This window comes from Bombus affinis, chromosome 7, assembly GCF_024516045.1.
Source record: "Bombus affinis isolate iyBomAffi1 chromosome 7, iyBomAffi1.2, whole genome shotgun sequence".
NCBI classification, from domain to species: Eukaryota; Metazoa; Arthropoda; class Insecta; order Hymenoptera; family Apidae; genus Bombus; species Bombus affinis.
This window is the reverse complement of record NC_066350.1, coordinates 5,480,864-5,493,647: the sequence shown is the minus strand read 5'-3', so window position 1 is coordinate 5,493,647 and position 12,784 is coordinate 5,480,864. Positions and strand designations below refer to the sequence as shown.

General features: G+C 40.8%; 1 protein-coding gene and 1 long non-coding RNA gene across 6 annotated transcripts in view; one reads left to right on the top strand and one right to left on the bottom strand.

The window, feature by feature from the left end:
* Positions 1-12,784, top strand: part of LOC126918565 (leucine-rich repeat-containing protein 4C-like) — a 279,614-nt gene that overhangs the window by 27,817 nt on the left and 239,013 nt on the right. The window lies entirely within an intron of this gene.
* Positions 655-1,313, bottom strand: LOC126918579 (uncharacterized). The gene is made up of 3 exons (XR_007711366.1): positions 1,192-1,313; positions 858-1,002; positions 655-762 (listed from the first exon to the last, which is right to left on the bottom strand). It is a non-coding gene; the product is annotated as an uncharacterized LOC126918579 (long non-coding RNA).

The following is a 12,784-nucleotide window of genomic DNA, read 5'->3' as shown; positions in this document are numbered from 1 at the left end:
TTCGGCAAAGTAACTGTATACCAGAATCTCCAAATTATTTCAACAATTTTGTTTTTAGCGTAGTTGAACTCTGTTACCAAATATTTAATGTTAACGTTTAGTGCGCAATTATTCCGTGCGATAGGGCTGGCGCAGAAAATATCTCAATAAGCGTGCCGACATTGATCGATAGCAGTCATTTGTGCCGATATGAATTTCATTTGATCGCTTTGTAGAAATTCTGTAAACGATAACTTTGCATACTGCCGCACAGGTTCGGCTGCTCACACGCGCGGTTCTATCGATAAAATTATAACGAATGTGACGCATGATCGCGTCCCGATAATTTATTTTAATTTCTCATCATCGAACCGAATTCGCCGAAAACTCCTGCGTACCGGCTTTTTTACGCTCATTGCGGATTCTCTCGCTTCGAAGATAAAAACTGATCGCAGTTATTCGTTGCGATAACGAATTGCTTCATCGCGTAGCTCGACGACGAATTAACGATTAATTGCTCCACGTTGGACTCTGATTACCCAGGCAGTGAGTACCGTTGCAGTTACTTGGCGCGAATATTACCGCGATAAGACGTTACGAAACGCCTTTAGCCGGGACACGAGAATTTTTATTCCCTCCATCCTGTTGAAATATATTCTTCGTCCAGGCGATATATTAAAGGCCCAATAGAATCTTAATTTCTCCGTCGTAAATTTCCACTGTGAACCAGCCTCGGTAACTTATCATTTTCGGGTTAAGTCTCGGGTCTTTTCGTTTCTCCGCCTAGATTCAAACGTTAATAACACTTTAACGGATTTCGGTTATACGTCTCGTAACCAAAGAACCTTTATCATGCTACTCCGTGTTTCTAATCTCACCTAAACTTCCAATCGTATCCGTTACTGTTACTTTCCACGATCCTAGTCCCGACCGTAATACGTTTTAATAAGTTTCCATTTTACACTATGATCCCTCGAGACGCAGACCCGATTTCCACAGTGTCAGAAGGGATCGATTAACAGCCTGACAAGCAATAACACGAGAATATCAATGAATATTCGAACTTAACTTTGCGATCGGGGTTTAGCATGATGATTTCGTTAACATACAGAGAGAAACGTGTCTCGTATTAAAAGCACAACTAGTATTGCTATTAAATACGTTTGAATATATATACCTAGTATAATACATTATACATATATGTATACTTACCTATTATATATTTAACAGAGCAAAGATAATTCAATTATACGTATGTATACGCAGTTTGTAATCTAATGTAATTCGAGTCCATCGTAAGAATCATGGAATATGCAATTAAAATCCGTCTACTAATTTATGGGACTTATTGTTTTTAAATTTTTAAATAGAACTTGATACGGATGAAGCATATTTCGTGTTAAAAAATTCTGAGTTGTAAAAAAAGAAGCAAACGATGTAATTCTCTCGTAGAAAATTGCTTGCGAGAGCATCGATTGCTACCAATCGCTTTATTTCAGTTTTTTTTTATGTTTATTTGGGTGTTAAAAACAATTGCTTAATTTCAAGATATTGGAAACTTTAATTAACCGAGAGAACATTCGTTTAAAAGTGTAAAATATCACCATTTAAAATTCGTAAATTATAATTCAGTTACATCTATCGGTAATATAATTTTCTCCAATTATACGAAACCAAAATTCAGCATTCCGAAACCATATTGTTAATTAATTTTATTATAATGCAGCGTAATTATTAAATTTAACAATCCATATAGTCAAAATTAAATTTTTCGAGCGCGTTCCTTGCTTTAATTTTTGTTTGAAAAATTAAGTCACTTAATCATTTTCCACGGACATTTTTCATACACGTTTCATACACGTTTTACCTTCGTTCGCGAACGTACTGTATTTTCTATATGAACTTCACCGGTAGTTGATTTATCCACGGTGCATCCAAGGAGGATCTATAAAATATACTTATCAGGTCACTACCATACCAACATCCCCTAATATTTCTCCTTGAAACGCAGTTTCGTACAAAGAGCTAATCCTATCGGATCAACTCGTTTCACGCTCGAATCTGATGATTCAATTGCTCGGTGACTTTTCGACCGGCCCGCTAGAAATACCCCGCCGAAAAGGAACGGAGCCGCGGCACGAGTAATTAAACGAAGAGCGAGTCGAGCTTTAAGGACTTCGAAAACTCCCGTCGTAAATTACGCGTACCTACGCTTACATCGAGTGCTTCGAACGAACGACGACTAACGCAGACACCGACGCCGACGCTGATGCCGTTTCTCGGCCCCACCCTCTTTCGCGAACGTCCTGACGAAGAAAAACGAGCCGCAAATATTAAGCCGAGCGCTCGCTGCTGCCCGGCTTCTGTCTAATACTGGGCATTTCGAAGTTCCAGCGGTGAGAAAGGATTACACCGGATCCCAGGGTGAGAACAGATATTACGTCCATCCGCGAAAATCCCGTGTTCGAATATTGCACGGGAAATAAAGCGATCGTTGCGCGGTTAGATTGAAATGGCGGAGTTGTGCCATTGCGTCTGCCATCGGGACGCGTTATGACCGCGGCTAAGGATTTTCTTCTTTGTTTTTATTTCTGGTGGCAGTGTTTGTTTTCTTTTATTTATTCGATCGCTTGATTTAGGCGCGAACTATGAGTAGTTAGCGGTGTAAGATTTATTCGTTGGCTGCACAAATTTTGGGCCGTTTTGGCCGAGACTCAAATGGAAAATTTATATCCTATCGGTACAAATATTTTCTGATTATTACTCGTTTGTTCGCTTGTTCGATTCGTACAACTGTTAAAATGTCCGATGCCCGTTGTTGCGTGCCACGTGTTAATAAGCAACTGTATGCGAGTAAACGAACGAGTTAGATATTTAAACGATGATATTTTAAAAACGTTTATTTCTACGAATTAATATAATTATATATTTCAATGTAATATTATTAATACGAATATAAAACAGAAAGTACGTGTTTCGTTCGTTAAAATAACATTGTGAAGTAGGATAACAAATCGATATTATTTTAAATTACGTAAGTACGTTTTAATCGAACTATTGTAATAGCGGGTACGGTGTTATTTTATTGTTCCTGCAGCTGTTACACGATTCGACGCGATGCAGATTAATTTTTTAACAATATCTGTTCCTCTTATTTCATTTTGACTTCAAACTATAAAATTGTTTTGAAAACGAGAGTAGGACTGAAATATAGAAATTCGAGAATCACAGTACGATTTAATCATCACTCGATCATCGATCAGGTTAACCGAAATAAAAGTTCCACATACCTATCGGTTTACTTACTATACGTGTGTGCACTTCCTCTTCGCTGTTCGTCAGTTTCAATGCCAGATCGCTATAGTCGATGCACGTTTGGTATAACCGTGTATTTTCGTACCAATATTTTCTCGACGTCTACAAGCCACTCGCAAAGACCGTCGTAAAGTCGCGCCCTTCGCCAAAGTACCTGATTCCATTTCCAACGGAGTTGGGACTGGTTACAAGAGAAATATTTAAACGAGAGAGATATTCGATTCTTTCGACTAGGATCGTACATTAAACGCAGCTTCTCTCTTTTTCTTCGATCGTGGTCAAGATAAACTGGCTCGTTCATCTACTCGCGTATATTCCGTCGGGATGGCGCGCGCCGACTTTTCTGGTAATGACTCTTAGCCCTTTCAATACGCAGCCGTTTCTTAGAATTATTGCTAGTGACGACCTAGCCGTGTAGGTCCCGGCGGCATCTCTGCCCAGCCCATTCCAAAGTAATGCATCACGCTAACTGTTTCTTCGATCCAGGATATACGATTCGAAAGGGTTAAATGGAACTCGGGGATTTGTGTGTAATCGGTGGATGTCAAAGAGCAGTCGCGAGAGGGTGGAAAAATTTCCTGACTACTGCGGCAACTTCTTTACTATATCGTTTCTAATAGGTTTCGACAGGAAGTCGCGCTCGTTTAGTACTATCCGTTCACATCGATGTGCCGCGCAATCGCCACTTTACTTTACACACCAACTTCCGAAGGTATATATTTTATCCGAGGCATCAATTTTTAACACGTTCACTGGCGATTGAATTTTTATTGCCACACCGCCGGTGTCCATACAAATTCATATTTTCATGAGCGCAAGTCAAGAAATGGAACCTAGCAGAATACTTCAAATATTTTATATTTTACGATCTACATAGTATCGTAATATACAATGCAGGAAATATCCGCAGTTTACTTGGTATTTAAGGTATTTTTGAGAATCGAGGATTAAGAGAAAAAATTGTTTCAAATGCCCGGTGTATATAAAATTTTTGACATTCGTCGAAAGGTTTCGATTACTTTTTGAAATATCGTAGAAGTCACGAACTTCTAGATAGAATATATAGAATTCAGAATATAGAATTCTGAAAAAATTTAATGTTTCCATCTGGAATATATATAATATGTATAGGCCATGTGCATACGTGTTTTATTTGTCTTCCCTCGGCCCTTGTCTGGCGTACCATATCTATTGCAATTTATCATTCTAAAAAAAAAAATTTATTGTTTCCAAAAAAAAAAAAAATCTCTCTGCCATGCGACGATATGAAATGTTAACGATATATTTTCGAAACTATAATTTCTAAAAATACGACGAGAAACTTCGATCTTTCGGATGAAAAAATACGTCCTTGAAGCACCGGTATCGGACTAACGTTCGCTGACCATAAAAACTAAATTGCTTGTATATGTTACGGCGTACGTAATTTTGCAAAGCATCCAGCATTTCAGACGACTGTTTCGAGTCGAAAAATACCGTTAAAGTTGCGATGGAATTGTTATAGTCGAAACTATTTGGCGCGATGTGTCGTGCTCGCTGTTGGATCTTTTATAGGACGCATCAAGCGGGAAATGAATTTTAACGACCGCAACTTATTTAGCGAGACATCGCCGGGTTTTACAACTGCTACTGTACCTATTGCAAAACTGCGAGAATAGCGAACTAGCCTCGGTGTAACAAACGACGTTTGCGGTTGACAAGAAAGAAACTGAATATGTATGAATTTTTGAATAAAGGCGGATATACAATTCTCTACTAGATTAATTGTTTTGCGAATAGTAGCAAATAAACAACGGTAAAACAAAGTTGCGTTAATTTATCGGATTTTCTATTGTTTAATATATACCTACGTAAATATATGATATAAATTGTGCGCTGAAAGGCCACTGTTATCAGTTTAGTTCAAACTCGAACTGTTCGAAATATCGTTTAATTAACAGCAATTGCTATATTTATTTCTAACGATAATACCTATTATATAATAAATATTCTATTAATAATATCTGTTTCATATACCAGAATAGGATCGTTGTCTAATATTGTATCGCGTTTAGTGTATGATGCTATGTCGTTAAACCTTTTTCAGAGAACCTAATCTTTATTGTTAACGTTTCAATTCGAAAGAAAATTACCTCAAGAAGAAAAAATACGGATACGAGATGTAAGATTGCGGATGCTCATCGGACATATTTCAACTTGAGTAGGCATATACGTGATATACGTATGTAGGTAGGTACATAACACACTTAACGGTTTAATCTTCTAGTGGTTAATGCAAAGTGACAGCTGAGCGTAGCAGGTCGATTAAAGCGTCAATTTTCGTCGATCGAATCGTACTCGTTTAAAGTAGGAAACTGAATCGACGGCATCGAAAGACGTAACAAATTGTAGGTGGTAAAGGAGCTCGTCCTCTGATAAATTTCATTTCGATGCCGTATCCATATTTGGTCGATCGAGCGAACAATTTCGTGCAATTGCCATTATTTTTGCGTACGTTGAAAGCGATAATTTAACGTTCACCGTGGCAACTTACTGCCATACCATTATCTGTTGACCTAGCGTTCTTAATGCAATGCTAGCAGCTTGTAAATTATGAGGGCAGTTTGTACTCTCTGGCGGGTTTGGTGGTACGTGAAACGGTTGATCATTGCATTTTATGGAAAATTTCTCCGCGCAAAGTAAGGATTTAAAACGATAAAATATACGATGACGCGGTTTGAAATTTCAAACAGACAGTGAATGAAAAATTCAAGGAACGCTTTTTTATTCATCGGGAAGCTTTCAACGCGTCAACCCATACGTGAAATGTTTCGTTATCTTTCGTATACCTAAATTTTGACTTTAATCAACTTCTGTTTAACGAATCCTTGTAAAATAGCGACTTGAACTTGACCTGTGCTCTCGTGGCGATATAGAATCTCGATTAGTTCTAAAATGATACAAAGGACGTAGTAGGGTTAAGAAATCTGATTCAATTTATCGATAATCTTGAAATCACGTATTCCCTTCATCGTTCTATCAGCCAGTAGAATAATTTCAGAGTCTTATCGAAGATGGCGAGACTTACTGTGCGATTTACCGTGTACTTCGACATGAGACAGAGATAGGTACGGCTCTTAGTTAGGCAAGAAACGCCGTAATTCGTAATTCTGACCGGCCGTGAATCTTGGAATGCACGTACGTCGCGTCCCGCAGATGTGCGGCCTTCTCGGAGCGGTGTGTTCCGTTCTCCGTGCATGGCCAGTGGCGAACAGGAACTGCCAGTGCGACCAACTTTCCAGGTATCTACGATCTTGTCGTAAGTACGCTCTGACCGCGGCAGGCACGTGTAAGACACGCTGTAATTGGTCTGTGCGAGCGCAGACGAAGCGAAGGTGTGGCAGCGGGTTACGGCGGTGGGGAAATCTTTTGGTCGGTTGCACCTGGCTCTCAGCGTGCCGTGACGTAATTGCTCGCGCTGCTTTGATGAATCAATCAGCCGACTGCAGTCGCACGGGCTCGAGCGCGCGCAACTGCAGCTTCTGCAATTCAAATGAGAATTTTCTACGGACGCGTGTCACCCGGCGGTGGCCGGGCATGGCGTGCACACAGAGCGCGAGCGGAATCATTAACTCGCGCCACATAGGACGCAACGCGTCCGATAAAGCGGCTACTGCCAACCAGGTTATTCCGTAACGTGCTCGCGCGTCTATTACCGACTAGCTAGGAGCTTCAATTTATGCCATTAACGCTCCTTTTTCACGTACCGTTCCGATCCGCCAAGCACCCTGCCGGCCACGCCGCACACTCACATTTATCCGTTGTATTGTTGATAATAATTTATTCTGTCTAATGGCGGCCGTGGGTGTATCAGGCTAACGAGGCGATGCGCCGCTGCATAAGAGAATTTCGACCAGCCACGGAACCGACGCGCCAAACAATCTGCGCTACACTTTCTGGCACAGGTCAAACGTGATGCATAGTCGAGGCATAACAGGTTCAACAAAATCGTAAATCAAAGCGTTAAATAGTTTGATAATCATCGATATATCTGTAAACTCCCTAGAGTTCATGTAGGATAGGGATTCTTTTTGTTTTACGGGTAGCACAACAGGCTGTGTTTCACGGACACAGCGATCTTCCTTTGTTTTACGGACGACCATTTGAAGAAGCACGTTTTTCCCAAACGGACGGACAGAGAGTTACATTAGAGACGGACAAGGTTACAGAATAGTTATTTAAGATTTTAAAGACTGAAGAAGAAAGATCAGTAGCTCAGGACGTTGAAAATCGATTCTCGATTTTCAGGTAAACATTGTACCAAAGACTTGTCATTTCCCGTTTAGATTATTATCGTTATTTATTGTTATAGACGCATATTAATTGTTGTTTATTTTTGTATTTTTAATTACTTCATGATAAAAAAAAACTCGATTTTCAGACTTCAGAATCGATCCCTGAATTATCCAATTATTGAACCTTATATATCTATTTGTGTCTACCGTACCTGCCGGCCAAGTAGAAATGAAATTTATAATTAGTCAAGCTACTGTTGTTGAAATATTTTGCAAATCCGTCCATGTCCTACTTTTTAACTCTAACTCGTTCTAGGAACTTCATTTTTACTTGATCAAGACGTCGCGTCATATTGAAATTCTTTGAATTCTAGACCGAGAAAGTATCTTATTAACCGTTAACCCTTCTGTTGAATCTTACGATCTTACTAAATTTCTTCCGCCAACTATATATAGCAGAAACTTGAAAGAGGTTCGCGGGGCCATTTGCATCGACGTTGGTCGCGTAGATACGCCGATCTGATTTTTCAGTCGTCGTTCGATTACGACCGCACTCGAGAAATTCGCGGGAAAGAAATGGAAGGAAAGTTTGGCGAGAATGACGTCTGCAAAGGAAATTTTTGCGGAAAATCGGAAACGTTGGAGGTAGAAAAGCGGTCGCGTATTCAACTCGTGGCGTCATGCGTTGAAAGATAAAAATGATTTAGCGAGCACGAGAGTAGTTGTTGAACGACGTGTCAAACTAGGTCTAATAAACTATTTAATTAATCACTTTTTTCGTACTTATTACTTCACCATCGTGAATTTACGCGTTTGCTGTCAGTCGTTTCGGTTCCTAGAAACGCGTATTTCCAAAATCCATTACAAAGAAAGATGAATAAACTGTACCCATACTGTTATGACTTTTATCTTTCCATAAAATGTAACAAAAAAGAATCAATTCGTTCTACGATAGAGGAGCAGAATTTTAAATATATTTCAAGAACGGAAAATATCCTTGATGATGATATAAAGCAACAATCGACCACGGTATATTTTTAGCAATCAACATTTTAAATGAAACGACGTTTCTTCTCTTTTGCCTACTCTGTTCTGTGGAAATGTATTTTTCAAAAGAAACCCGAGTAAGTGAATTTTAATTAATCTTTCTTAGACAGTTCTACTTTTAAGGAAAGAAATTGAAATCTGACGAGAAATAGAACGTGCCTATCTTCGCTGGAGCTATAACTGGAGCCGCGCGATTATAAATCTGTGGCCGCCGTCAGTAAGCTATTATCTTTTTGAAGAAGAGGCTAAACCCGTTTTAATGCACGATCAACTTGAAATAGAACATTTATCACGGATTATTAATCGCTTTCCCATTTTCTATCTATCAATGGAATTACACTAAAATCACCATATAACAGCATATATAATTCATTTATTATTAACGATAAATCCTTCCCTATTAAAATTCAGCGAACTATACACGTTACACGCAATTTTATATTCTGAATAGACATTTTTAAGTTGATACATTGCCTTGTGGAAAATAGGCCCCTGCTATTTCGTGCCGTTTTACTTCTCAAAAATATCTTTACTCGAGAATATAATCCGTCTAAAATATTTATTTAAAGTTTCATATTAAAATTTCTTAAAATGAACGAGCTACGACGAGAATGATAAAAAAAAGGGACTTAGCTTCTTGAGATACCGAATAGAGAACTTTTTGGCAAAAAAATGCGAAGCGACCTTATTAACAAATTACTTCACGAATGTTTCTCTCCGAATAAGAATGGTTATCATCGAGAGATTTAAAAGCGGTCGGCAAAATACGAACAGTTTCAAATTTTTGAAAAAATTATTTACTATACTCGATTCTACGAATCAAACTTTTTATCGTATGTCGTAGGACTCTTTTAATTGAAACCATTGCCATTGAAACTTCTATCGACCGGTATCTATTTTATCTTCGTTTCATCTTGGTGAACGCATTTCGACAAGATTACGCTTACAACCATGAGAAATTTCAGATGCAGGCGTACTTTCTGCCCATTCGCATGTAGATACATAGCTTGATTCGCTGTTAGACGAGAGTCACAGAGGTCACAAAGATTTCGGATCATTTATGTTAATTTTACTTGCATTTGCACACATCCGTGTTCTCTTAACTCCTTCTGTCTGTTTCCACGCAAACCTTGCCGATGCTAAGGAGCAATTACGCTATAATCGGAGGTTCACGATGGTGTAAGACAAGAGAACTCGACGGTTCGAGAAACGATTCGCGCAAAAATAGCCGTCGCGGGAGTATACTCTGCCGGTTGAGCGGACTACGTTCGTCTTTTGCATCTGTAATGCGACGTTACTTCCGAAGTGGGCGTTACACACGTACGACGAAATTTATGGTGTAAGCTCCTTCGAATCGACGTGCGCTTTGCTGAAATTCTCAAGTGATCAGCGCGTAGGAAGTTCGCCGGATATTCCGAATTCCTAATGCAATTCACGTAGAGACTAGTGCGCCTGTGGGAAATGTAACGTTGGAGAGCGTGCGCGCATGTATTTGTGTGTGCGTGTACGAGCGATCCACGGGTGTTAGAGAGCAGAGAGCTATGCGTCTTCTCTCGCGGCGCTTGCAAGAAAGCTGTAAAGCGGGGAATAATCATTTTCGGGCCGGTGATAGTCGGGATTCCGCAGTAAAAAAGTTAACCAGCGAGAAGGACTGAGTTTCCCCCCGTTGTTACGATCCCGCGAGTTATCGTCGCGAGCCAGTTTGAGAATAAAATAAGGGAGGGATCCTGACGAGCTTCCAGACGCGATTCAGTAATAGGGTGTTGAAATATCACCGGAGCGTTCCCGCCGTGAGATATCGCGAACACGTTGCTCCGATAACCGGAACGCTTTTCCTCGAGGATACTTAGGAGGGGATCGTTTGCGGTTTCAATCGATTAAAATATACGAGGGACGAAATACTGTTCGACGTATAGATTAAACGTTCACGATCGAATTTATTAGGTTGTCTGGAAAAATATTGGACGTTTCAAACCGGTGTGGCGCGGCAGCGGTTTATCGAGATGGAACGATCGATGGGGAACGAGAAGAGACGAAAGGTATATTCATCGTAATTAACGTCAAAAGACGTTTCGAACGAAGAATCGATCATTTTGATAGGCGGTTTGAAAGTAAATGGAAACGATGCGAATAACATTTGACGAAACGTAGCAAGAATTATTAATTATCGTGATTTACGTATTTCGTTTATATGTTTGTTCTTTACTCGCACCGAAGAATATTTTATAACTATCGATAACAACGAAAAAGACAGATGGAAATGTACGAAAATATGTACGAAAATCTAATAGCATCCACCTATGGATCCGGCAAGGTTCAAGGAATATACGAAACCAAAAGGGTGAGGGTCACGGTTGCCCTAAACCGCAGACATAAAAGTATTCTTGAACAGTCGAAACTCGAGCCTGGCAAAAAACTTTTCCCTGACGCGTATTAAGCGTATAATTTACGCTAAAACCGAAACGACCGCCACCGAGCGAAATACGAGGTTAAGTTCTGTCTGACATAAGACCGCGAAAGACGTTGCCGAACATTCGTAGCAAAAAGTTGTTTTCTTGAATGTAGGTCGTTTTTTTTTGCGTTATTTACGATCAGGTTGGAAGCTGTTGACTGCTTTTTCCTTTCTCTTTTTTATACATTTATTTCTGTTCGGTCGGAAAATAAATGGGTGTTTACGAGAAACGCTATTTACAGGGGGCGATTTTTTTTCCGCGTTACGATTTTATGCGATAGCGAAAGAGTAGCGCGCGGCCATAGAGAAAAGGAGAAACATTCTTCGATTAAAAGAAAACATCAGCAACGGAGAATCAACGAGGTTTTTCTCGCAAAATATTGAGCCGGAACTCGGTTGAAACGAAGAATAACCACGATCCTTGAGAGGGCACCGGTCGTTAGTTAAACTGAAAGCACTCTGTACGTTTCCTGTCGGTTTATTCTCGGAACAGAGGACTGACGCGGTTACTTTAAACAGAGGCGCAGATAGGATCGGGGAGAATTCCTTTTGCATCGATCCTGGTGCAGCTGGCAATCATAAAGAATCGAAAAGCTCTTCCTGACCCTGCATTCGTTGGTCGTCCCTTCTAGAAAGAGTGAGAGAGAGAGAGAGAGCGCAGCGACTCCAACTTACGTGCAACGGAATCGAGCTTAATGGATTCGGGTAATTACTTTTCTCTCTCCCTCGTTCTTCGACCTTTCTAAAGAGACGTTAGTTCGGAAAAAGTGCCGCATAAAGAGCCGATTTAGCCGCGAGCGAGCAGCTTTCGGATATGCCCGTTACAAAAGCAGAGAGCAGAGAGAGGAGAGAAAGTGAACGCGTCGGTCGGGCCCATTGGGGCGTGCCTGAAACCGCGAGAACTGGATCCGCCGTCCCTTAGTTACCCTAAACCTAAAACATCATACGACGGTGGCTTTCAGACGACTAGCGGCCAGGCGACGAGAGTAAAAGGGATCGGGCCGGCGCGGCGATAGGCACGCTCGTACGCCGTGTATAGAGAAAAAAAGCGAGTATAAAGCAAGAGCACTCGGTGCGTTTCCTGTCGGGGCGGTCCGGAAGCGCGAGACGCACACGCTGAGGCGGCAATGGCGGCGAATACTCGCGTGAATTTCTCGCGCGTGTTAGTACACGTGGCCGTTCTGATATAAAGGGCCGTGCGTTGTGCAGCCGTTTGAAAAGTCCTTAAATTTTAATGCAAAGCTCTAAGTCTCGCTGTTGTGCCGGCTATAGGATTAAACGAGGGGAGAAGGGATATACCGTGGCTATTATCCCAGCACGCAGTTGCGTTTGCATTAAGCGAGCAGCGGTGAATACAACGCGGTGAAAAAAACCGCACGCGCACACGCATAAAGCCCCTGGAAAGCTGTAAAGCTGGAGAAGATGGGATATTGCTATTGCTATTGCTACTGTTTGGGAGGAAGACGGGCCGACGCGACGGCGTAGGGACGAAGACGAGGATGCTATGAATGGCGATGAGTGTCGGATAAGAGTCGAGGATCTTGCGAAATGAACCCTTGGAAAGGATCCAGACAATTCCTGGCCACGGATCGAGTTTTTACCGGCGATGCGTGGAGTATCATTGGTGAAAATTCGTGGAGAAAAGATCGCGAAGCGATATTCTCGTTATTTTCGTGCAACTTACCGAGTTCTTTAATTTCATTTAATTCGACTTCGC